At 40.2% G+C, this 26895-nt stretch overlaps 1 pseudogene; it reads left to right on the forward strand.

Annotated features, from left to right (window-relative positions):
* The first annotated feature begins 13376 nt into the window (after nt 1-13376).
* LOC121395097 overlaps nt 13377-26895 on the forward strand; it is a 47289-nt pseudogene continuing 33770 nt past the window's right edge.

A 26895-nucleotide genomic window follows, 5' to 3' on the forward strand; every position in this document is an offset into this window, starting at 1 on the left:
GAGAAGGATTTAAGAAAATAAAATCTTTTCTAGTAGCAGTGCAATTTCCAGGCACTTGCTCACATTTAGCCTCTCTGCTAAATCCCTGCTTATTGTTACATTTACTTTTTGTTGATTATTTAGAATTAAGCTTCCTTTTTTGTGGATTGTTTTGTAAAATAATGGGAGGGAACAAAAAACAAAATTATAAAATAATACCTCAGGCTCCTAAAGGAAAGGATCTGAAAGACCCGACTGTAGCTATGCTAAAAAGCACCAGTCACAGCCTTTGTCAAAAAGCTCCACTGCTTCTGTTTCTGCTGTCACAGCCAATCTAACCCCTGCTAGAGTCGTGTGTATGAATTTTAGCTGCCATTCAGCCTTTAAAACTGGGAATTATTTATAAATGTATGTAAATTGGCTGGGGCTTAAAAGCTTCCTGTCTTACTACTCACTCACATTGGTTGCTGGGGGACTTGATTTTAAACGTAGACTGCTCACAGATAGTGAAGGACTTGCATACAATAATGGGCCTTGATGTGGCACATGCGCTTACATATTTTGACCAAAGTGTGGTACTATCATTTCATTTTTTGTAATCCTGACACAAGCTGGAAAGCTCCAGCAGGAGTTAACTGCTGATCCTGTATAAACTAACAGTAAAAATGAATGTCTTGGGGGGGGGGGCGACATAATTCATACAGACAAAATAGAGATCCCCTGCACTCAAGGTTCTCACCTGGACAGCCCTTTTTTTGGATGACTTAAATGATAGGTTGACACAGTTGTGCCAAATCCTTCTACCCCAATCATCCCAGCTGAGGAACTCAAGATGTTTCTTGAGAGCACCCTTGGTGTTAAATTGGAGAAGAAGCTACATATGGCTCTAGAGAAGTGTCATGATTTGTCTTTGGTGATCAGTTCTGTGAGGCAATACATCAAGGTCATAAAAGAGGCCAAAAACTATGGAACTGTAGAATATCTCTGTATTGTTAAGTTCCACAAAAAGTGTTTGTCTCACCAGACCTCTGTGAGGGCTAAAACACTTACTAACACGCAATAATGGCTCTAAGTATAAGCACTCTTAATACAAATGGCTGTCGGGAGCCTTTTCTAATGTTTCAGGTACTCTCCTTTCTTCACCAAGAAGGGTACTCTGTGAGTTTCCTTCAAGAGACCCATATCACCCAGGAGCTTGAAGCGACCTGGCATCTGGAATGGAAGGGCAGAGTCTTTTATAATCACCTCACATGGACATCATGTGGGGTTGTGACCTTGTTCTCAGAATCCTTCCAGCCAGAAGTACGGAGCGTTAATTCTGTCATCCCAGGCCGTCTGTTACATCTCCGGGTCCGGGAGTCTTGTGGAACATACAATCTGATAAACTTGTATGCCCCAACTACTGGACCAGAGAGAAAGCATCTTTTTGGAAGTTTATCAGCCTATATGGAGACAATTGACTCAGATGAAGCCGTGATTATACGGGGTGATTTCAATTACACCCTTGAGGCTCAGGACCAAAATGTTCCCCAGAAAAGGGATGCATCTGAGTCCGCTTTGCGGGAACTAATTGCCCATTTCTACTTGGTTGACATCTGGAGAGAACAACACCCAGAAACAGATGCTTTCACCTATGTTAGGGTTAGGGATGGCCGTGTGTCTCAGTCCCGGATTGATAGGCTTTATATATCAAGCCATATTATGTCACGAGTCCGGTCCAGTACTATTAGCTTGGCACCTTTCTCAGACCACAATTGTGTTTCCTTGATAGTGGCAGTTGCACCATCTCTGCCCAAAGCAGCCTATTGGCTCTTTAACAACAGCTTATTAAAGGACGATGGGTTTGCAAAGGCAGTCCGGGAAATGTGGACAGACTGGAAGGGTTATCAGGATGAATTTGCCATACTGAGTCAATGGTGGGACGTGGGCAAGGTTCACCTAAAGCTCTTGTGTCAAGAATATACAAAATGTTTGAGCAGACAGAAAAATGCAGAGATTGAGGCTCTGAATAGGGAGGTACTTGATCTTGAGCAAAGGCTGTCAGGCTCTGAAGACCAAGCCATGCAGTGTGAATATGTAGAAAAGAAAGAGAGTCTGCGCAACATGGAACAGTGACAGGCTTGTGGTGCTTATGTGCTAAGCTGCATGCAGTTACTCTATCGTGGCTCGCAATTCTTCTATGCTCTGGAGAAGAAGAAGGGGAACCAAAAACAAATCACATGCCTTCTTGTGGAGGATGGCACCCCCTTGAAGATCTGGAGGCTATCCAGGACAGCCCGGTCCTTCTATCAGAAACTTTTTTCTCCGGATCCCATCTCTCCAGATGCCTGCAAGGAGCTATGGAATGGGCTTCTAGTGGTCAGCAAAGGCAGAAGAGAGAGGTTGGAAAAACAATCACTCTGAATAAACTCTCCACTTAATGCCCCATAATAAATCTCCAGGGCTGGATGGATTGCTTGTAGAGTTCTTCCAGTTCTTCTGGGAAACTCTGGGACATGATTTCCATAGGGTTTTAAATGAGGCCCTCATGAGATGCCACTTTCTTGTCGTGGAGCAGTGTTATCACTGCTACCTAAGAAGGGGGATCTCCGCCTTATTAAGAATTAGCGACCAAATATTTAGGTGTCTGATAAATATTTATATTTATCTGTTAGCTGAAGAGCGTCCTGTTCCACAGAATTTCATTAAACTTGAGGAGCATGTTCTTACCCACCTAGGAAAGTGGAAGGGTCTTGCTAAAATGTTTTCTATGAGGGGGAGGGCTTTGGTGATTAACCAGCTGGTGGCCTCTCAACTCTGGTATAGGCTGACAAGTCTTAGCCCAACTGAAGAATTCATTGGTAAAATCCAGAGAAGGTTGCTGGACTTTCTCTGGATGGGAAAGCACTGGGTCTCTGCAGGTGTTACAAGACTACCCTTGAGAGAGGGAAGACAGGGAGTTGTATGCATACGCTCTCAAGTACATACTTTCCGTCTCCAGCAGATACAGAGATAGTTGTTTGCAGATCATTCTCCACAGTGGTGTGCCCTAGCATCCAGCTTTTATCATCAGGTACGCAACATGGGGTATGACCGGCAATTGTTTGTCATCGAACCTGAAGGATTCTTAAAAAGCCTCTCACCATTGCCGGCTTACTACCAAGAGACTCTAAAGACCTGGAGCATGGTAACTGTGCTAAGGCAAGGAGGCGTTCAGGGGGAGGACATTCTAACTGAGCCCCTACTTTACAATCCATCTTTAAAGATGAGGATGTTAGAGTCCACCAGCATCAGCCACCGCCTTTACAGGGCTCAGCTAACCAAAGTTGGGGATCTCCTGGATTTCGAGAGGTCAGATTGGGTGGAAGCTCAGGCAGTCATGCCATGCATGGGGTACCTTACCACTAGGGTTCCACATCATCTGCTCCAGGAGATCAAGAATAACCTCTCTCCTGACTCTCACACATTTATTGATGGGGTTTTACGTAGTGGAGAACCACATCCACCTTGGAACTCTCCACCTCCAGCCATAATAATAGCACCCAAGACCTGTCAATCCCCTGACGCACCTCCTTCACACAACTTGAGCCAGTTGGAGAATTTTACCTTGACGTTCTTTTATGACATGACAAGAAAGCTATTCTACTCCCTCATGCTCCACACTGTACACTATGATACCATTTGGAGGCAGGTGTTTAATGAGGGCGAGAAACCCCAGTGGCAAGCCTTTTATTCCAGCCTGGTGTCCAGACCCACTGGAGACTTGCGTTGGAGAGTGGTCCATGGTGCTTTAAGCACAGGAGAATACTTCGTTCATTTTACAGACTCCTCAGCTGCTTGCCCATTCTGTGGCAAAGGGGAGTCCGTGTTTCATGCTCATTTTTCATGTGCTAGACTGCAACCTCTTTTGTCTCTTTTGAGGAAACTTCACCTGCAGTTCTAGTTACATTTTTCCCCTCACGTTTTTATTTTTGGACGCCCAGTATCCCGGGACAATCGAGAGAAAGACCTTCTCTTCAACTTGCTTCCAGCTTTAGCCAAACTAGCCATTCATAAGTCTAGAAAACAATGTTTGGAAGGTGGGAATCCTGTACCGGTAGAGGCTTTGTTCCGGGTGATGGTGCGTTCCCGCATCCGAGCAGAGTACACCCAGGCAGTGTTTACTAAGCGGTTAAGTGAATTTGCTGACCAGTGGGCAATAGATGGGTTGCTTTGCTCAGTATCCCCGGATTTGGTTTCTGTTAACTCTCACACTTCATATTTAAGTGCACTTTAGTTTAAGTGACAGATCTATTATATTCATCATCAACATCTCCTTTGAGGTGTAATTAATTTTGGTGAGCAATCACTCACCTGTAATTTGAATAATATTCAGAATACTGTAAAATCAGCACATTTACAGCAGTTTTCAAGGGGCAAAAGTACAAAAATGTATGTTCACCCCAGAAAACCATATACTTTTGGAAAGAACACATTCTGACGAATCTAAAATGAGTATGTACATCTTTCTACTCAAAAGTACCAAGCCGCAAAGCTTTCCTACATTTCGCAATTTTTATGACATTACCGAAAATCACCTCAATACTCCAAATCTGAATCATGGTATCTCCCACATATTATTATATACCAAGAAAAAACACCCTAAATATGTAAGTATGTACTGTATGTAAGTATGTAGCGTATAGGGGCCCCGAACAAAGAGAGTTCTGTAATTCCAAATACTGCAAAATCAACACATTTACAGCATTTTATGAGGGGCAAAAGTACAAAAATACATGTTCACCCCAGAAAACCATATATTTTTGGAAAGTACACATTCTGACAAATGTAAAATGGGTATGCACGTCTTTCTACTCCAAAGTACCAAGCCGCAAAGCTTTCTTACATTTGGCAATTTTTTTTATGACATTTCCGAAAATCACCTCAATTTTGCAACTCTGAAGCATCGTATCTCCCACATATCATTATATACCAAGAAAAAGCACCCTAAATATGAAAGCCCGGGGTCCGATGAACAGTTTGATGCCCAATATGCATAGGTACACCTAAGTATATAGCGTATAGGGGCCCCCGAACAAAGAGAGTTCTGTAATTCCAAAAACTGCAAAATCAACACATTTACAGCATTTTATGAGGGGCAAAAGTACAAAAATGCATGTTCACCCCAGAAAACGATACTTTTGGAAAGTACACATTCTGACGAATCTAAAATGAGTATGCATGTTTTTCTATTCCAAAGTACCAAGCCGCAAAGCTTTCCTACATTTCGCCATTTTTATGACATATACAAAAATCTCCTCAATACTCCAACTCTAAAGCATTGTATCTCCTACATATCATTATATACCAAGATAAAACACATGAAAGTCTGGGGTCTGCTGAACAGTTTGATACCCAATATGCATAGGTACATCTAAGTATGTGGCGTATAGGGGCCTCAGAAAGAAGACACCCCATACGAGTTCTGTAATTCCAGATACTGCAAAATCAGCACATATACAGCATTTTGGGACAGGCAAAGGTACAAAAAATTACATTCACCCCAGAAAACAATATATTTTTGAAAAATACACATTCTGCCAAATAAAAATTTGCTAAAATTGTCTTTCTACTCCAAACTTACATACTGCAAAGCAACGCTAAAGGCAGTGGTTTTTATGATATTTCGGAAAATCGCCTAAAAATATTGCAGTTGGTCGCACTTATCTCACCCAAATTCTTACATACAAATGGAAAACCCCCTAAATATTGACTTCAAGAGTCTACTGAACAGTTTGATGCCCAATATGCATAGATATACCAAAGCAGATGGGCACGTACGGACCCCAAATTAAAACAGTGCATAAGAATTTTCTCAGCTGTCAATTCACTTTCTGTGAACATAGTGCCCTGACTGCATATAATGTGCCGTAAGACCCCCTAACAGTACAAAGAACCCTCAAAACCATATATTTTTGGAAAGTACACATTCTGCCGAATAAAGATTTGCTAAAACTGTTTTTCTATTTGAAAATTACATACTGCAAAGCAACACTAAATGCAGCGGTTTATATGATATTTCTGAAAATCACCTAAAAATATTGCAGTTGGTCACACTTATCTCACCCAATTTCTTACATACAAATGAAAAACACCCTAAATATTGACTTCAAGAGTCTACTGAACAGTTTGATGCCCAATATGCATAGATATACCAAAGCAGATGGGCACGTGCGGACCCCAAATGAAAACAGTGCATAAGAATTTTCTCAGCTTTCAATTCGCCTTATGTGAACATAGCACCCTGACTGCATATAATGTGCTGTAAGATCCCCTAACAGTACAAAGATCCCCAAAAACATATTTTTTTGGAAAGTACACATTCTGTCAGAAAAAGATTTGCTAAAACTGTCTTCCTTCTACAAACTTACATACTGCAAAGCATGCTAAATGCAGCGGTTTTTATGTTATTTCTGAAAATCGCCTAGAAATATTGCATTTGGTCACACTTATCTCACCCAACTACTTACATACAAATGGAAAACACCCTAAATATTGACGTCAAGAGTCTACTGAACATTTTGATGCCCAATATGCATAGATATACCAAAGCAGGTGGGCACGTGCGGACCCCAAATGAAAACAGTGCATAAGAATTTTCTCGGCTGTCAATTCACCTTCTGACAACATAGCACCCTGACTGCATATAATGTGCTGTAAGACCCCCTAACAGTACAAAGACCCCCCAAAACCATATATTTTTGGAAAGTAAACATCCTGCCAGATAAAAATTTGGTAAAACTGTCTTTCTACTACAAACGTACATACGGCAAAGCAACGCTAAAGGCAGCGGTTTTTATATTTCTGAAAATCGCCTAAAAATATTGCAGTTGGTCACATTTATCTCACCCAATTTCTTACATACAATTGGAAAACACCCTAAATATTGAAGCCAAGGGTCTACTGAACAGTTTGATGTCCAATATGCATAGATATACCAAAGTAGGTCGGCACGTGCAGACCCCAAATGTAAATAGTGCATAGGAATTTACGCGGCTGTCAATTTGCCCGATTGCATATAATGTGCCGTAAGACCCCCTAACAGTACAAAGACCCCCCAAAACCATATATTTTTGGAAAGTACACATTCTGACAAACACAGAATTGCTAAAAATGTGTTTCTACCCCAAATGATCAAAGTGTAAACAATGCTAAAAATGACAAAAGGAAAAACAATGCAAGCATAAAACTGCAATAAAAATCACAAAAAATCAAATACAATTAGGAAAATCAACGAAATAACAAAATAACTGATCCAACAGTGTGGTTAGTGGTCAGAATGCTTGATCCAGTAGTGACGCTGTGAAATCTAAATTTTTTAAGGAAATAACAAGAGGGAAACTTAGAAAATGGAAAAAAAAAAGTAAAGAAACCCCCTATACGTATGTGTTTGTGTATGCATGGATGTACAGCTCTAAAAAGTACATTTGTGCATAGGGGGCACATTTACTATGGGTCAAATATTGAGGGTTAATTAACCCTCGATATTCGACCATTGAACTATCGAACGTTTAAATCCTTCGATTCGAGCGATTCGAAGGATTTTAATCCATCGATCGAACGATTTTACTTCGATCAGAAATTGCTAGGAAAGCCTATGGGGACCTTCCCCATAGGCTAACATGGTGCTCGGTAGGTTTTAGTTGGCGAAGTAGGTGGTCAAAGTTTTTTAAAGAGACAGTACTTCGACTATCGAATGGTCGATTAGTCGAACGATTTTTAGTTTGATTCGTTCAATTCAAAGTCGAATTTGTAGTTGAAGGTCGAAGTAGCCAATTGGATGGTCGAAGTATCCAAAATAAAGCATTAGAGAGATTATTATATGATCCCTTTTATATTTATACATAGTTATCATATCTCCCCTTAAGCCCCTCTTCTCCAGCGTGAACATCCTCAATTTGGCCAGTCTTTCCTCATAGCTAAGATTTTCCATACCTTTTACCAGCTTAGTTGCCCTTCTCTGTACCCTCTATAATACAATAATGTCCTGTTTGAGTGATGGCGACAAAAACTGTACCGCATATTCTAGATATGATTTAATTCTAAAACAACTTTCTAGATATAAAAGTACTCTATGCAGTAAGTGAGGTTCACAGAAGGCTAGGCAGTGGCACAATTCAGACTCTGTCTATATGGGGGATTAAAGCTGAGATAGAAACAAGACTGATATAGAATTAATAGTACATGAATACCATCAGTGGTGCTTTTAGTGCCTCCTCCATTGGGTTATTGTAAGATAGTCTAGACATTAAATGCTTGAGTTCTGAAATATTTTGACCACCTACTTACACTAGCTAACTCTGCAATTTGCATTTAATGGATTTTAGCAAATGAAAAGTTTAATTGCTTCGCAATGGTGTAAGTGGGTATTTGACAATAAAAAATGTTTTTTTTTTATTTTACACAGTACCCCAAAATAAAGGGAATGTAAGTTTTCATGCACATTCTCCAATAAAACTTGGATACTTGCTTCTAACATTTCTGCCCTGTCATTCCTCATATCCAGTCACTTATTAAATCATGTCACTTCCACCTAAGGAACATATCCAAAATACGATAATTTATCACCCAAGATGCTGCCAAGATTCTTATTCGCTCTCTCATCGCTTACTACGCTCCTCTACTGACCCGCTACTCAACTCTTCTCTCTTTACCTCCTCACATGCTCGCATTCAAGACTTTGTAAAGGCTGCACCCTTAATCTGGAACTCTCTCCCACGGTCTGTCTGACTTTCTCCCAACCTTTCTACCTTCAAGAAATCTCTTAAAACGCACTTCTTTCGAGAAGCCTACCCTCACTCTGCTTAACTACCAAATGCAACACCACATACAGTACCACATTTCTCACCCACTTAATTCGATCTTGCCCACTCCCACACGAGTGTATGCCTATGCACAGGGCCTCCCTCACCTTTTGTACCTGTATTGATTGTGATGTACGTAACTCCATATGTTCTATGTATATAATTCATGTGATTTAGTTGTATAATCACATTTACTTTACAGTGCTACGCAATATGTTGGCGCTATATAAATACATGTTAATAAATAAATAAATAAATAAATAAATACTTGTTAAAAATGATCTGACGTTAACTGATGGGAGAAAAAGAGGATAAAATTTGGACCCAAGTTATAGAAATAAAACACTGCTAATTTAATCCTGGCAGTAGATAGTTATTTGTACTGTAAGGCAACTTCATAGTTAAATGACATATTTGGATGAGGTGGAGCCACAATGAATGAACTAGCTTACAGACTCACTTTACATTTCTCCAGGGCTCCTCTTACCTCCCCCTTTTACTTCTTTCTTCCAAGAGTCCCTATTTCAGCAAACCTGATTAGATGTATTCTCCGCCCTTGTGTTTACTTTTTACTCAGTCTGGACTGTTGCTTTTATGAATAAAAAGCCAGTTACTAAAAGCTGCAGCATTTCCAAACATTGGTCTTTAAGCTTTTAATGCAAATACCTTCAAGGATGGTATCATTTAAAAGGTCCCAGAATCCTTAATTCATCTTGTAAGGTGAGATAATCATGTATGTTAAGGGTAAATAATTTAGCATGAGAGTTGGCAGAGGAGTTGCTGGAGCTGCTAAGTGAAGGGGGGGGGAGAGAAAGCAGGATATGCAAGTAATGTTTTAAAGACTGGCTAAATACACTGTTAGAGCTATGTCACATTGCAGAATCTTTTCTTTCTTTCTAGGGTTAAACACAATGGCAGATTTTAAAATACTGGCAACATTTTCACTGTGCTTGCCTATCTGTGGTTTTGGCTTGTGTTTACTTAACTGCTGAATAATTAGAAAAGGGCTAGCTGGGAGGAGTAAAAAATCCAAAGAAACACTGGCATTTTGTTCTGAAGCTTATTACAAGTTGTAGGATTTAATAGAAGGGGGGCGGTAAAGTTATGATGGTACTAAACACAAAGTATTTGTAAAACATTTTGCAACATTATAAATTTCCACTTTACTAAATCTGTTTTCTACAATGTTGTTTTTAAATTAATTTGGTATACAGGTAATTTGCCTGCAAAAAATGCCTGTTCCATACCAAGTTAGCAAAACTATACGATTTGCAGAAAGAAAAAAAAATTATTAGTAGATGAGCGGAACACGGGAGGCCTCTAGCATTCCAGATGTAACAGCTGGAGCACCAGTGGTCTCCTGCCTTGCTGGAGTATTTAGAATTGTTTCAAGCACTTACGGTTTCCTTGTTTATGTTTGCATTGTCAATAGAGATAAATTATAGATGAATGCTTTGTGGGCTGTTCAGAAAATACACTGCAGTTTATCCCCCTCTTGGGATTTTAAAGGGATGGGAAAATACTTTGTGGTTTAAAAAAATGTTGTTGTATAAAATATAAACAATATGGCACTCCAAGTTATTTCTTATAAAGTTAATCCAATTTACAAGCCATAAAAGCATTTCTCCAGTATTGATTTAATTTTTAAAAAAATAATCATGCTTTCTCGAAATGAGTGTCAAGACGAGGGTTAAGGCCAAATGTAAGTTCTCTAGACTACAGCATACATATCCACAACAAATCCAAAATGGTCACAAGGCATAAAGAAGAGAAATACAGTATATTGTGCTATAAATTTATGTTAGATGTAGGCAACTTAAAAACATCTAGAGAATCCAGGCATGTTGGTAGCGCTACATTGAGCTTTGTAATCTTTCCACTATATTGGCAGAGCAATGATTTGTGCCACACAGTAATGTGCTGTGTGCAAATTCTAGTGCATTGGTGCCTTAAAATGTTAAACGTAGTTGTCCAGTAACCTTCCAAGGACACATATATGAACCCACAGCAACAAAGCCTCTTTTCACTAGGAATCTTTTTGTATGGCCTGGGCAAATTATTTGTTTGGCCAGATTGCATGCTATCCTTCCATCCTTCTCGATCAGATTGTGGTTGCCAATTGTGATTGATTGTTCCTGGTTACAACTCTAGAGTACAACTTGGTCCATTTTTGTAAATTCCCCCCATGTATACATCTGATCTTTATTTATTTTTTTAAATATACACGCACCAAGCCTTTTATCCCCTACACATAAGAAAAGCATTTTCAGTGCTCACTCTCTCATTCTCTCTTGTGTCTTTCTTCTTCATTCTCTCTCTTATATATAAAAATATAAAAATTTTCAGAGCAAACCATTTTGGGGTTTTAAAGGACTGCCAGGGCAGGCATCTGCTCAACACACCCATTACGTTCAATATAGCACCACATATATATCAACTCACAGAATTCTTTACTATTTATCTTGCTCCTCCATTCTGTCATCCCTCTCTCACTCTGCTTCAACAATAGTTGGTGATATGATCTTCATGAGCAGGAAAAAAGAGAAGGAAGTGAGGAGCAAATGTTTCAGAGCTGAAAGGGTGCCTGGAAAATGTAAAGTATATCACTGTGGAAGCTGTCTGGGAGCATTATGTATTGATTAACTTTCATGCTTTGTTTTTTCATTCTGTCCGCTATTTCTCCCTTCAAGGTTCCTTGCAACACCCTCCTACATAATTCTAAGGGGATTATGTTATTTGCTATAGGTCTTATAACCTATAGCAACCAAATAACATATTTAGCATCTAATGGTCATCCGTTAAAAAGCACGCATCTTGGTTTTTGTATTTTACTGCACCTGTGCAAATGTTGTAACTTTATTAAATATGGGTGTAAGACTTCCATCTCACGTGCTTCCAGTGGAAACTTCGGAATGGTACCATCTCCTGGCAGCAGTACTTAGAACAGAATGCAATAACTTGAGGAGGCTCTGCTGGCCCTGCTCGCACCTGATATGACCCACTTTAGGACTAAGGGGACAATGTCCTAGAATAACCTGGAATCAACTTTTCAAACCAAAAAATTCTGTATAATAAGTTATGCATCTTGCTTCAATGTTAATTTTAAACATATTTATTTTCTTCTCTTTTCATTTTCAAATCTTATTATTTTGGGTCTATGAGTTAAGGAGTTTTGGTTTACAAAGTTTTCTTAGGCAGCTTATGGCAAACTCTAACTAAACTGTCTGTAAATAACTAAAAGTTAAGCTGCATCTGTTTACCCACCTGCTGCTCCAATGTTGAGGTGTATCCCTTACACTACCCCCCCAGATGTCTTGCTCAGGAGCCCATCTGTCCTCTGCCTGGGTCCACCCCTTTACAGTATCTGTTCGGGGTAGTAGTTCATCTGATTTTCTTAGTGAAGGCAAATATTCCTGCAGCTTAGTTGCCTACATCTGAATCTCACTTCCTAAAATGAGCTCCACACATTAACACCTTTCTACACAATGGTACAACAAGATATTCGGTCTTATCTGGAGACGATCACTTGAATAAAGTATCCAAAAAAGCCTTTGGTGTCCTAACCTTCTTTTTATTCTTTTAGGGCAAACCTTACCAATTGGCTAGCACTGAGGAACCACGCTTAGTGCAGGGCATTGCCTGGACCACAATGTCCCTTTAGTAATAAAAAAAATACAACTAAGAAGTATAGGTGCCATAAGTTCACATTAGAATTTACATTAACATGATATATTTTACCAATCTGTATATTCCTTTGTTACTTTAATCATTAGTTTAAGGGTAAAAATATTTTAATGAATTACAGTATTTGTTGTGCAGCTGTTGCCGTGACTAAACCTTACTGGTTGCCTAATCACCATAGCCAGGAAGCAGCTGCATGATAAGCATGGAACAACAGAAATATAATTATTAAGAAATTGGATTATAGATAAAACAGAAGCCACAGAGTTTGTTTTAGTAGATCTACCTTATGTCCGTGAACAGGCAACCAGATAACTTTGCTTGCCAAAAAGTAGAAGAATTACTAAGCCTAATAATTTGAATTTAAAAAGAAGACCAATTGAAATTCTTAGAATAGGTTGATAAGTAGAAGTGAACTCTTATCCTTTTTGTCGCCTCACACACACTGGTTGTAATTATGCCTTCCTTCAGTTCACCAAGCAGACTAGTATATAAGTATTAAATACAGAAATAATTTGTTTATGCATTTGGATTTATTAATTTTATACATTAAAACATACATTGTATTTAATTTTACATTTTCTTTCCTAAAACCCAGACAAATATTTTTATCTTCTGCTGTGATTACAATTTAATACACCCTTATACTGGTCCCCTGAGGGCTTTGCTCAACTGTGCTGAGTGAGCAGACATACTTACTTTGCTGCGGAAATATACTGCTGCAGTGGCCAATGCAGTGCTTTATTACCCTATCTAATGTTTTCTATAAGGGAAGTACCACAGGCCTCCACAGGTTTCTCCCCATTCGAATTGCTATATGGTAGACATCCCCGAGGCCTATTAGATATTGCCAGAGAAACTTGGGAAGAAGAAACTACCCCCCATAAAAATATAATGGAACATGTCACGCAGATGCAGGAGAGGATAAATGCAGTTATGCCTTTTGTTCGAGAGCATATGCGTCAAGCTCAAGAAGGGCAGGCTAGAGTTTACAATAAATTGGCTAAGGTGCGTGCCTTTAACCCAGGGGACCAGGTGTTAATCCTAGTACCCACTGTTGAGAGTAAATTCCTAGCCAAATGCAGGGACCCTATGAGATTAGGGAAAAGGTGAATGAGGTAAACTACCGGTATATCAACCAGGAAAAAGAAAACCTCTTCAGATATACCACATTAATTTACTAAAACCCTGGAAAGATCGCAAGGTTTTATCAGCGGTGGGATGTCCTAGAGTGTCCCACTCCCAAGAGGAACCTGAGGTTAAAATTGCTGAAACTCTGTTTTCAGCTCAGTCTCAGGAAGTAAGGGAGTTTCTACAAAGACACAGAGATGTTTTTTCTTAATTGCCAGGTCGAACTAATGTCATAAAACATGACATTATTACTGACCCTCAGGTAAAAGGGTGGGGGCAGGCCCGTCTGCACGGCCCGCACCAGGGCCTGCCCCCACCAAGTTACGTTACTGCCCACAGGTCTGAGCAGAGGGGGAGGGTATGTGAGACACCAGCTGGAAAAGTTATAAATGGTGTCTATATTTCACCTAGGTTTCTTACCTATACATGATGAGGGGCTCCAGGGGATAGATATAGGTAGAAAACCAGCTTATGGGTTTTGTCTGAGTTGTTTCTAATTTCTGGTCTGGGTCCTGAAGTCCGGAGGCTTTGTAGAGCATTGGGTGGGATGAAGCTTCCATTCCTAGGTCCATTACGGATTTTGTGCCAGGAGCATGTTCAGCTGACTGAATAGTAAAAGGAGGGTTACAATTCAGAACAGTGAGAAGGGGGAAGCACTGAGAGGAGAGATCAGGCTCCCTAAAACAAAGCCAGCCACACTCATTGGGAGAGGTACTGGGGCTTGTAAGGAAGCATTGAAAGTTCCTGACTGTTTGGATTTATGCAATGCTGAAGTAAGCTGTTTTCATTTCACACTTGAACTGTGTTATTTTGCTGAATAAACAAGCAGGCCCAGTCCTGTTTACAAACTCCACTTGCTGTTCACTTCATGTTATGCAAGCACTGCAGCCACCAATTGAGCAAATCCCCACACCCTGTATAAAGCATTAGAGAGATTATTATATGATCCCCTTATATATTTATACATAGTTTTCATATCTCCCCTTAAGCGCCTCTTCTCCAGCATGAACATCCCCAATTTGGCCAGTCTTTCCTCATAGCTAAGATTTTCCATACCTTTTACCAGCTTAGTTGCCCTTCTCTGTACCCTCTCTAATACAATAATGTCCTGTTTGAGTGATGGAGACCAAAGCTGTACGGCATATTCTAGATGGGGCCTTACAAGTGCTCTATACAGTGGACAAATGACCCCATCCTCCCGTGACTCTATGCCCCTTTTAATACAGGTCAAGACCTTATTTGCCTTTGATACTGCTGACTGGCATTGCTTGCTACAGCCAAGTTTATCATCTACAAGGACTCCAAGGTCCTTTTCCATAATGGATTTGCCTAGTGCAGTCCCATTAAGGGTATAAGTGGCTTGGATAGTTTTACATCCCAGGTGCATGACTTTACATTTATCAAAATTAAATCTCATTTGCCCAGATTGCCTGTTCTCAGAATGTAAAATATTTAGTGTAAAATATTTGGTGAACCGAATACATTATACTTAATGTTAAGAAGTTCAGTTACCTATGAAATCCATATTAACTTGTAATAAGTTTTCTGGTAGTCATAAATATTAAAAAACATTTTCACAGCAATAAAACACTCCTGTATTTGACAGAGGACACAGAGCAGCATTACTATTAGGGTTTACTGGTGTATTTATAGACCTTTCTGATAAAGCTTACATCACCTTTAAAGTGTGCATGTTCTGCTCTTCATTTAAAGCACTTGCTGTAATTATGTATGTGTGCATAACATACCTTCCATCAAATACATGCATGTTTTATTACTGTGAAAATGTTTTTTTTTTAATATTTATGACTACCAGAAAACTTATTACAAGTTAATATGGATTTCATAGGTAACTGAACTTCTTAAAATTAAGTTAAAATATTTTACACTAAATATTTTACATTCTGAGAGCAGTTTCCCTTTCAGTGTTCAGCTATTGACAGAATTGCATTGGCTCTGTATATTCTGAATGTAAGTTTGCATTATAGCAATTTTCTGAAACTCTAATGGCTGCCATAGAAAATTTAAATAACCTATTTCAATTTAATAAATACTGGGTTTATCACCATAAATAAATAGAATTAAAAGTGTAAGGCCTCTTACACACAGGCCTCTACACATTTCTAAAAGCTTGCTAAATGCATAAAACCAATAGGGATGTCGCGGACTGTTCGCCGGCGAACTTGTTCGCGCGAACATCGACTGTTCGCGATCGCCGAATGTTCGCGAACGTCGCGCGACGTTCGCCATATTGGGTTCGCCTTACCTGGCGCTTTTTTTTGACCTCTCACCCCAGACCAGCAGATACATGGCAGCCAATCAGGAAGCTGTCCCTCCTGGACCACCCCCACACCCCCTGGACCACTCCCCTTCCATATATAAACTGATGCCCTGCAGCGTTTTTTCATTCTGCCTGTGTGTGCTTGGAAGAGCTAGTGTAGGGAGAGAGCTGTTAGTGATTTGAGGGACAGTTGATAGTAAGTTTGCTGGCTAGTAATCTACTTGATACTGCTCTGTATTGGAGGGACAGAAGTCTGCAGGGATTTGAGGGACATTTCAGGTTAGGTAGCTTTGCTGGCTAGTAATCTACCTTCTACTGCAGTGCTCTGTATGTAGCTGCCTGCTGTGGGCACTGATCTCTTCTGATCTCATCTGCTGACTGCTGTAATAACCCAATAGTCCTTGTAAGGACTGCTTTTATTTTCTATTTTGTTTTTTTACTTTGCTAGTTGCTACTATAAGAGCCCAGTGCTATTAGTCTAGCAGTGTTGGGGTGTGGGACTGGTGTGCTACTGTGCTGCTCCTAGTAGTTCAGCAGCACCAACCCGAGAATTTTTTTTTTAATATACATATAATTTTTTTTTTATTTTACTTATCTTACTGTTCTTTAACGTGTACAGTGCTGTTTGCTGTTCTTCATAGTAGTGCACCAATAGTAGTGCACTTGCAGGCATTATTTGCCCAGTGTGTTCTTCAAACAACTGCCATCTAGCTGTGTGAGCTTGTTCACATACTGTCTAAATATCAATAATAATACCGTCTCCAGAACCACCACCTGAGTGACGTTTTTCAAGCAGCAATAATATATTCCGTATCCACTGCTGTAGTAGTGTATACGTTGACCTTGTAGGCATTGTTTGCCCAGTGTGTTCTTCATTTTCAAACAACGGCCATCTAGCTGTGTGAGCTTTTTCACATTCTGTCTAAATATCAATAATAATACCGTCTCCAGAAACACCACCTGAGTGACGTTTTTCAAGCAGCAATAATATATTCCGTATCCACTGCTGTAGTAGTGTATACGTTGACCTTGCAGGCATTGTTTCAATTTGTTTGCCCAGTGTGTTCTTCATTTTCAAACAACGGCCATCTAGCTGTGTGAGCTTTTTCACATTCTGTCTAAATATCAATAATAATACCGTCTCCAGAAACACCACCCGAGTGACGTTTTTCAAGCAGCAATAATATATTCCGTATCCACTGCTGTAGTAGTGTATACGTTGACCTTGTAGGCATTGTTTGCCCAGTGTGTTGTTCATTTTCAAACAACTGCCATCTAGCTGTGTGAGCTTGTTCACATACTGTCTAAATATCAATAATAATACCGTCTCCAGAACCACCACCTGAGTGACGTTTTTCAAGCAGCAATAATATATTCCGTATCCACTGCTGTAGTAGTGTATACGTTGACCTTGTAGGCATTGTTTGCCCAGTGTGTTGTTCATTTTCAAACAACTGCCATCTAGCTGTGTGAGCTTGTTCACATACTGTCTAAATATCAATAATAATACCGTCTCCAGAACCACCACCTTAATGACGTTTTTCAAGCAGCAATAATATATTCCGTATCCACTGCTGTAGTAGTGTATACGTTGACCTTGTAGGCATTGTTTGCCCAGTGTGTTCTTCATTTTCAAACAACGGCCATCTAGCTGTGTGAGCTTTTTCACATTCTGTCTAAATATCAATAATAATACCGTCTCCAGAAACACCACCTGAGTGACGTTTTTCAAGCAGCAATAATATATTCCGTATCCACTGCTGTAGTAGTGTATACGTTGACCTTGTAGGCATTGTTTGCCCAGTGTGTTGTTCATTTTCAAACAACTGCCATCTAGCTGTGTGAGCTTGTTCACATACTGTCTAAATATCAATAATAATACCGTCTCCAGAACCACCACCTGAGTGACGTTTTTCAAGCAGCAATAATATATTCCGTATCCACTGCTGTAGTAGTGTATACGTTGACCTTGTAGGCATTGTTTGCCCAGTGTGTTGTTCATTTTCAAACAACTGCCATCTAGCTGTGTGAGCTTGTTCACATACTGTCTAAATATCAATAATAATACCGTCTCCAGAACCACCACCTGAGTGACGTTTTTCAAGCAGCAATAATATATTCCGTATCCACTGCTGTAGTAGTGTATACGTTGACCTTGTAGGCATTGTTTGCCCAGTGTGTTGTTCATTTTCAAACAACGGCCATCTAGCTGTGTGAGCTTTTTCACATTCTGTCTAAATATCAATAATAATACCGTCTCCAGAAACACCACCTGAGTGACGTTTTTCAAGCAGCAATAATATATTCCGTATCCACTGCTGTAGTAGTGTATACGTTGACCTTGTAGGCATTGTTTGCCCAGTGTGTTCTTCATTTTCAAACAACTGCCACCTAGCTGTGTGAGCTTGTTCACATACTGTCTAAATATCAATAATAATACCGTCTCCAGAAACACCACCTGAGTTGTTGTTGTTGTTTTAAAAATAATGCCAGGCAAAGGCAGGCCGCCACGCAGAGGCACTAGGGGCCGTGCTGCTATGCTATCCTGTGGCCCTAGGAAATTGCCCAGTTTTAAAAAGGCAATGACCCTGAACTCCTAAAATGCTGAAGAGGTAGTTGACTGGCTTACACAGCACACCCCATCCTCTACCGTTTCTAACTTTACCACAACATCCTCATCCTCCACTGCTATGGCCACCCCACGTAACACTTCCTCCACCACCGGCGCCCCTTCTTCACTGGAGTCAGAGGAGTTATTTTCACATGAGTTTCTTGAACTGAGTGATGCGCAACCATTATTGGCAGAAGAAGATGAAGGAGATGAGGACGTTACACCAGATTTAATTCTGGCAGAGAACACAACAGAGATGGACATAATGAGTGATGAGGAGGTCCCCGCTGCTACTTCCTTCTGTGAGCTGTCAGAAGAAATTGATGCATCTGAGGAGAATGATGATGAGGAGATTGATGTTTTGTGGGTGCCCAGTAGAAGAGAGCAAGAGGAGGATAGTTCAGATGGAGAGACGGAGAGTCAGAGAGGCAGGAGGAGAATAAGACTTAGAAGAAGCAGGGAGGACAGCTCGCAGGGAACAGTAGGGCAACAACATGTATCGGCACCTGTGGTCAGCCGGCCAACGCGCCCGCCATTGCCGCCAACGCCGCCAACTTCTACTGTTACCGCCAGATTGCCAGCTTCAAAAAGGTCAGCAGTGTGGGATTTTTTTAATGTGTGTGCCTCTGACAAAAGTGTTGTAATTTGCAATGAGTGCAGTCAGAAACTGAGTCTTGGGAAGCCCAACAGCCACATAGGTACAACTTCTATGCGAAGGCACATGAACGGCAAGCACAAAGCACTTTGGGAGCAACACCTCAAAGGCAACAGGCAAACTAAAAGCCACCCTCCTTCTGGTCCAGCATCTTACTGCTCTACCTCTGCTGTCCTTGACCCGTCTGAACCACCCTCCACTCCGCCTTCCACCTTGACCACCAGTTCCCATTCCCAGTCATCTGCCCCCAGCCAAGTTTCTGTGAGGGCCATGTTTGAGCGTAAGAAGCCAATGTCTGCGAGTCACCCCCTTGCCCGGCGTCTGACAGCTGGCTTGTCTGCACTCTTAGCCCGCCAGCTTTTACCATACCAGCTGGTGGACTCTGAGGCCTTCCGCAAATTTGTAGCAATTGGGACACCGCAGTGGAAGGTACCCAGCCGCAATTTTTTTTTCAAAAAAGGGAATACCACACCTGTACCACCATGTGCAGAGCCAAGTCACCGCATCTCTGTCACTTAGTGTTGGGCCAAAGGTCCATATGACTACTGACGCATGGTCCTCCAAGCATGGTCAGGGCAGGTATGTCACCTACACTGCCCACTGGGTGAACTTGGTAATGGCTGGGAAGCAGGGAATGTGTGCTCAACAACGACAGTGGAGTTGGTGTCACCGCCACGGATTGCACGCGGTTCTGCCACCACCTCTACTCCTCCTTCGCTCTCTACCTCGTCTTCTTCCTCTTCTTCTCTGCTGCTGGGTCCTCCTCCTCCACACCTGTGCACCCCCAGCTCCCCCTAGGCTATTCGACGTGCCAGGTACGCCGTTGTCATGCTGTCTTGGGGATGACGTGCCTGGAAAGCAGAAACCATACCGGATCTGTACTCCTGTCATCTCTGCAGTCACAGGCCGATCGGTGGCTGACCCCACACCAACTGAAGATCGGAAAAGTGGTGTGTGACAATGCAAATGTTTTTCAGTCCAAGGCAGTGCCAGAACCCTTCTGGATCCACCCTCAAAGAACGCCTCGACCAGCAGGTAGCGGACTACCTGGCATTAACTGCAGATATCGACACTCTGAGGAGCGATGAACCCCTGGACTACTGGGTGCGCAGGCTTGATCTGTGGCCAGAGCTGTCACAATTTGCCATGAACCTCTTGTCTTGCCCCGCCTCAAGTGTCCACTCAGAAAGGACCTTCAGTGCAGCAGGAGGGATTGTAACTGAGAAGAGAACTTGCCTAGGTCACAAAAGTGTGGATTACCTGACCTTTATTAAAATGAATGAGGGGTGGATCTCGGAGGGTTACTGCACGCCGGAAGACTTGTTCTGAGTTTCTGACTCCCCATGCAGCTGTCCTTCTCTGCACGCCTCATGACTCCACACACAGCTGTCCTTTAGCGTCCTCCTCCCTCCGCCACCGTTACAAACTAGGGTGCAAACCCTACTGGTTTCATTTGAATCCAGGTAAATCCTGAGTTTTTCTGGCCTCTGTGCTTCAGTGGCTGCAACCAAAAAAATTAATATTTTCAGCATTTATATGGCATATTTTTTCTGGCCTCTGTGCTTCAGTGGCTGTGACAAAAAAAAAAAGAATATTTTCAGCATTTATATGGCATATTGTTTCTGGCCTCTGTGCTTCAGTGGCTGCGACAAAAATAAATGAATATTTTCAGCATTTATATGGCATATTTTTTCTGGCCTCTGTGCTGCAGTGGCTGCGACAAAAAAAAATGAATATTTTCAGCATTTATATGGCATATTGTTTCTGGCCTCTGTGCTTCAGTGGCTGCGACAAAAATAAATGAATATTTTCAGCATTTATATGGCATATTTTTTCTGGCCTCTGTGCTGCAGTGGCTGCGACAAAAAAAAAGAATATTTTCAGCATTTATATGGCATATTGTTTCTGGCCTCTGTGCTTCAGTGGCTGCGACAAAAATAAATGAATATTTTCAGCATTTATATGGCATATTTTTTCTGGCCTCTGTGCTGCAGTGGCTGCGACAAAAAAAAAAGAATATTTTCAGCATTTATATGGCATATTTTTTCTGGCCTCTGTGCTTCAGTGGCTGTGACAAAAAAAAATGAATATTTTCAGCAATTATATGGCATATTTTTTCTGGCCTCTGTGCTTCAGTGGCTGCGACAAAAATAAATGAATATTTTCAGCATTTATATGGCATATTTTTTCTGGCCTCTGTGGTGCAGTGGCTGCGACAAAAAAAAATGAATATTTTCAGCATTTATATGGCATATTTTTTCTGGCCTCTGTGCTTCAGTGGCTGTGACAAAAAAAAATGAATATTTTCAGCAATTATATGGCATATTTTTTCTGGCCTCTGTGCTTCAGTGGCTGTGACAAAAAAAAATGAATATTTTCAGCATTTATATGGCATATTTTTTCTGGCCTCTGTGCTTCAGTGGCTGTGACAAAAAAAAATGAATATTTTCAGCAATTATATGGCATATTTTTTCTGGCCTCTGTGCTGCAGTGGCTGCGACAAAAAAAAATGAATATTTTCAGCATTTATATGGCATATTGTTTCTGGCCTCTGTGCTTCAGTGGCTGCGACAAAAATAAATGAATATTTTCAGCATTTATATGGCATATTTTTTCTGGCCTCTGTGCTGCAGTGGCTGCGACAAAAAAAAAAGAATATTTTCAGCATTTATATGGCATATTGTTTCTGGCCTCTGTGCTTCAGTGGCTGCGACAAAAATAAATGAATATTTTCAGCATTTATATGGCATATTTTTTCTGGCCTCTGTGCTGCAGTGGCTGCGACAAAAAAAAAGAATATTTTCAGCATTTATATGGCATATTTTTTCTGGCCTCTGTGCTTCAGTGGCTGTGACAAAAAAAAATGAATATTTTCAGCAATTATATGGCATATTTTTTCTGGCCTCTGTGCTTCAGTGGCTGCGACAAAAATAAATGAATATTTTCAGCATTTATATGGCATATTTTTTCTGGCCTCTGTGGTGCAGTGGCTGCGACAAAAAAAATGAATATTTTCAGCATTTATATGGCATATTTTTTCTGGCCTCTGTGCTTCAGTGGCTGTGACAAAAAAAAATGAATATTTTCAGCAATTATATGGCATATTTTTTCTGGCCTCTGTGCTTCAGTGGCTGTGACAAAAAAAAAATGAATATTTTCAGCATTTATATGGCATATTTTTTCTGGCCTCTGTGCTTCAGTGGCTGTGACAAAAAAAATGAATATTTTCAGCAATTATATGGCATATCTTTTCTGGCCTCTGTGCTTCAGTGGCTGCGACAAAAAAAAATGACTATTTTTAGCATTTATATGGCATATTTTTTCTGGCCTCTGTGCTTCAGTGGCTGCGACCAAAAAAAATAATATTTTTAGCATTCATATGGCATATTTTTTCTGGCCTCTGTGCTTCAGTGGCTGCAACAAAAAAAAATAATATTTTTAGCATTCATATGGCATATTTTTTCTGGCCTCTGTGCTTCAGTGGCTGCGACAAAAAAAACATAATTTTTCAGGAAAGTACACATGCCTAATTTTTCAGGGTTCTGCAACAGTGGCAAAATCGCATCTTTTATGGTCACCGCAGGTGATCAATAAAGTAGACCAAAACTGGGCCCACACTGCAGAATCAGTGTTTTTTGGTTCACTTCACTGTACATTGAATTACCTCTGCCTGACCGTGCACGTGCGCACAAGCATGGTGACTGCTAAACACACCACTACAGAAATATTGCCACCAACAGGACGAACATCCTGGAGGTGACAAGCTCAACTAGTAATTAACAACTATTATTTGCTCACTTGACGGTATCATTCATTAAAGCTCTTTGCGTTTTTTTGCGTTGCAGTAAGCGCCGCGTTTCGTCTTTGCGTGTGAACAGGCTGTAACCTTTACATGTAGACGCTGGACGTTTTAAAGCAGTTTATTACACAGGTTTAGAAATGTAGTGTGATTTCTGCCCTTTACAGCACAAAACGCAGCGCTGTGTCAACAATGTATTTTTTAGAAACATTTTTGCCCTTGACCCCGCTCTGGCATGCCACTGTCCAGGTCGTTGCACCCTTTAAACAACTTTAAAATAATTTTTCTGGCCAGAAATGTCTTTTTTAGCTTTTAAAATTCGCCTTCCCATTGAAGTCTATGGGGTTCGCGACGTTCGCGAACCGTTCGCATTTTTGACGCAAGTTCGCGAATATGTTCGCGAACTTTTTTTGCGACGTTCGCTACATCCCTGAAAACCAAATATATTGTGTTTATATGCATTTTTTAAACGTAAATAAGTGTGGTTTTGTCCATTCCGAACACAACAATCTACTATTGGTTTCTGAACATCCATCAAGCGCAGAAAACACAGCGTATTGCATCTAATAAAATGTGATGAAACATGAATGGAATAAAACAAATAAAACCCAATTCAGAGTGCTCATGAGTAAAACCCGGCAGAATTTCCAATTTGATTTAAGCCTTTATGGTTTTTAGATGTTATACACTTCTACAAAAGCATTAATTTGAACAAACACATAGTTATATTTATTTCCATTTTATCTTCCAGGGGAGCATTCTTCATTACCAGGAACAATTTGATGAAGTAGATATCTACTCAAGAAGTTCTCAAGGAGTTGAGACTGGTCCTTCAACACCCTCTTTTCCAGTTTCGCCAGAGACACCATATGGTGAACATTTATATTCAAGCAATAATAATAGGACATAAACACTATTTTGGACATTTTAAGGGAATGGTGCAAACTTAAAAAAAAAAATAGGCACTCATTCCCCATTTTTCTGTAATTTGCACCCTGTCCTGCACCTCAAAAAATGTCCACAGGTGTCTGTTCACCAAAACAGAACTCAGAGACCTGTGTTCCCCTCAAAATAAATACAAACCACAGTGTTCCTCATTCCCCACTCCTCACCTGTTGTGTCTGCCCGTTGTTGGTTAGAGAGGTCAGCACCTCTCCCACTTTGTATTCAGGAATTGATACTAAACACACGAAGGCTAGTGTAGAAGGGGTTAACCCCTGCACGTTTATTTGCGTCAGTGATGTAGCATTTCAAGGGCGTGTCTTATACCCCAAGTAATTAACCTGTTAATTATAAAGACATAAGGGACTAATTAGTGTTGTGTAACATTTACAAAGTATATGATATATAAGTATTTGTAGTAGTCCATATCAAAGGTCCTTTTGAAATTCTTCATGAATTGTAGAAAAGGGCGAGTCTCAATGATTCAATTAAAAAGTCCAAGGAGATAGAAAGGCTTGGTGCACTTGAGGTTGCCAAATGTTAGGCACCCCCAAGTGATTGTATTGACTTACCTGAAACCCTGGGCCGGTACTCCGGCCAGCAGTTTTCTGATCATAGGAGTACCGGCCTGGTATATTTTGTATATGTTACACAACACAAATCAGTCACGTATGCCTATATAATTAACAGGTTAATTACTTGGGGTATAAGACATGCTGTATGGGATGTTATATACAGCACTGACGCAAATAAATGTGCAGGGGTTAACCCCATATAAACCTCACCTTTGGCTTTTCACCATGGATGGCCATTCAGTCAGATGACATCAAAAAAAGAGAGAAACTGTAAGAGAGGTAGACATCTACAATATACAGCAATACCACTTACAAAATGAAAACGACAGGATCCTGACGTGGTTCTAAATAAAATAACCTTTTTTTATTCTATTGCAGTAAGAAGTCATCTAAATTATTCTCAGCTCTGTGAAGAAGAATATCAAACACCCAATTTTACAGATTTACAGTTTGGCGGTGGTAAGTACATTTAAGATTGAGCTATTAATTTTAAGGGATTTGAAAGTAAGATAAAAGTTTGGCCTTTTTGTGTGCTGTGTGGCTAGAAGGTAGGTAGGTACATGGTGGGTGGCTTACCTATTTTCCTTAATTTCTAAACAAATGATATTCAGTACTCTGCAGACTATTCCAGTCCATAATGCCCATTCAATTTTTCAGTATCTCAATTCCATGCATATATTTTCTATTTTTGCCTAGGTGAATGGTGAATCTGATTCCAAATCTTTCCTAGTATTATCTGTTGTAATGGATGCATTAGGCTACTGTCAGAGAAGGCTGTTTCTTGGCCTGCTTACAGACGCAGTATGGAAATTTAAGAGAATGCAGTTTTTGTGTGGAAACCCAATCCATGTGTATACACCCAGGCCAGTGCCTTGCTTGTAGGTTCAGTAACATAAAGGTGTAGACGTGAGCAGATCAGCTGTTTATATGCAGGCTGAGAAGCAGTCATGTCTGGCTTTAGCCTTGAACTGGCCATATAATACAGTCTTTGGCAATGTTTCTGAAAAAAACAGGTGAACTACATCAGCATGATTAGGAGATACCCGTGTATCACTAGTAAAACCAGAATTTGATCTTAAACAATGCAGTTTCTTGGGATTTATTTAAGATATGAAAGTAAATGAGTTAAAGTATAAATATGAATGATCAAACCATACAGAATTTTGTCCACAACTCTGTTAGGATCACATGGATGCCCAGGTGTATGCTTTCAGCTAAGGGATCTGAATTAACCATGTAGTGATGATCAGGCACTCAATAAGCTGTGCAACAGAGGCAGAAAAGTAAAATCAATATAGATTTATTTGGTGCCCACGGCAGGGCCTACCTGTTCATACAGTATATCTGCACAATAAATATAAATTAGTTAGATGGTCTTTTTTAGCATGTGGTCACAAGCTACATAGATTAACACTTTCGGGTGATTATGCTTTATTGTATATTTGATGCTGTGCTATCAGTGACCTCCGTTGCCATTATCTTCTACATGACCTTGGCAGGTTTGAGATGGAGTACGTTTTTATTCAGACTTTTAACAACAAAATTGGATTTTATAAATCATGAAAAAATTCAGAAAAAATCAGACTTTAATAAATAACCCATGAAACTCTTTGCACAGTTTCTTTTGTAGTACTGTATTCCTTCTATATGGTGGTCATGTTACTCTTATTTTGGGTTTGAGCTGAAATGTCTGCCTCATTTTTTATTCGACATGATGTTGTGATGGCTGATAACAAACAAGGGAAAGTTGTGCTCACCACTAATTTTTAAAACCTTTAGGCGGGGGTGCAATGAGGTTGTGACCACAAAATACATTTATGAAAAGGTTGTATATTCTCAGCAACTTATCACCTTAAGAAAGGACACAGCGGGGTACAATCACCAATTGGACATATTTTATTAATTTAAAAAGAGAAAAAAAAAGTAAAACCCTGTATGTCTTTATATTGTAGAATCACTTAAAAGAGTTTACACTGCTGCCAATAATTAACTAAAAACCTCTAAAGTGCCTGTGCTTATCTATATGAAGATCACCAAAGTGCTATGTGCTAAATTATATTGTACGGTCAAATTCTAATACATCAATTCTGACAGCCTTGACAAAGCTTTTGCGAAACGCGCGTCGGCGTGGTTCACTCTCACTCTCTCTATTATTGAATTTTAAATAGATCTCTTATCCTTACTCTTTTAAATTAATTACAGGAGTTACCGATTAGCAAACTAATTTTTATCCTGTCTTCCTTTTCACAAAACGTGGAGAATTTGTGGTTTTTTAGGAAAGATAGAAAACAATTCAAGTTAGAAAAGGTATAATTGAGACCACAGTTCCCCACGTTCTGCCTTCTTTACTTGTGGTAATCCCAGGTTCTAGATAGCAAAATGACCAGACAGTAACAAATGGGATGACTCCACCACTATC

This window comes from Xenopus laevis, chromosome 6S, assembly GCF_017654675.1.
Source record: "Xenopus laevis strain J_2021 chromosome 6S, Xenopus_laevis_v10.1, whole genome shotgun sequence".
Classification (NCBI taxonomy): Eukaryota; Metazoa; Chordata; class Amphibia; order Anura; family Pipidae; genus Xenopus; species Xenopus laevis.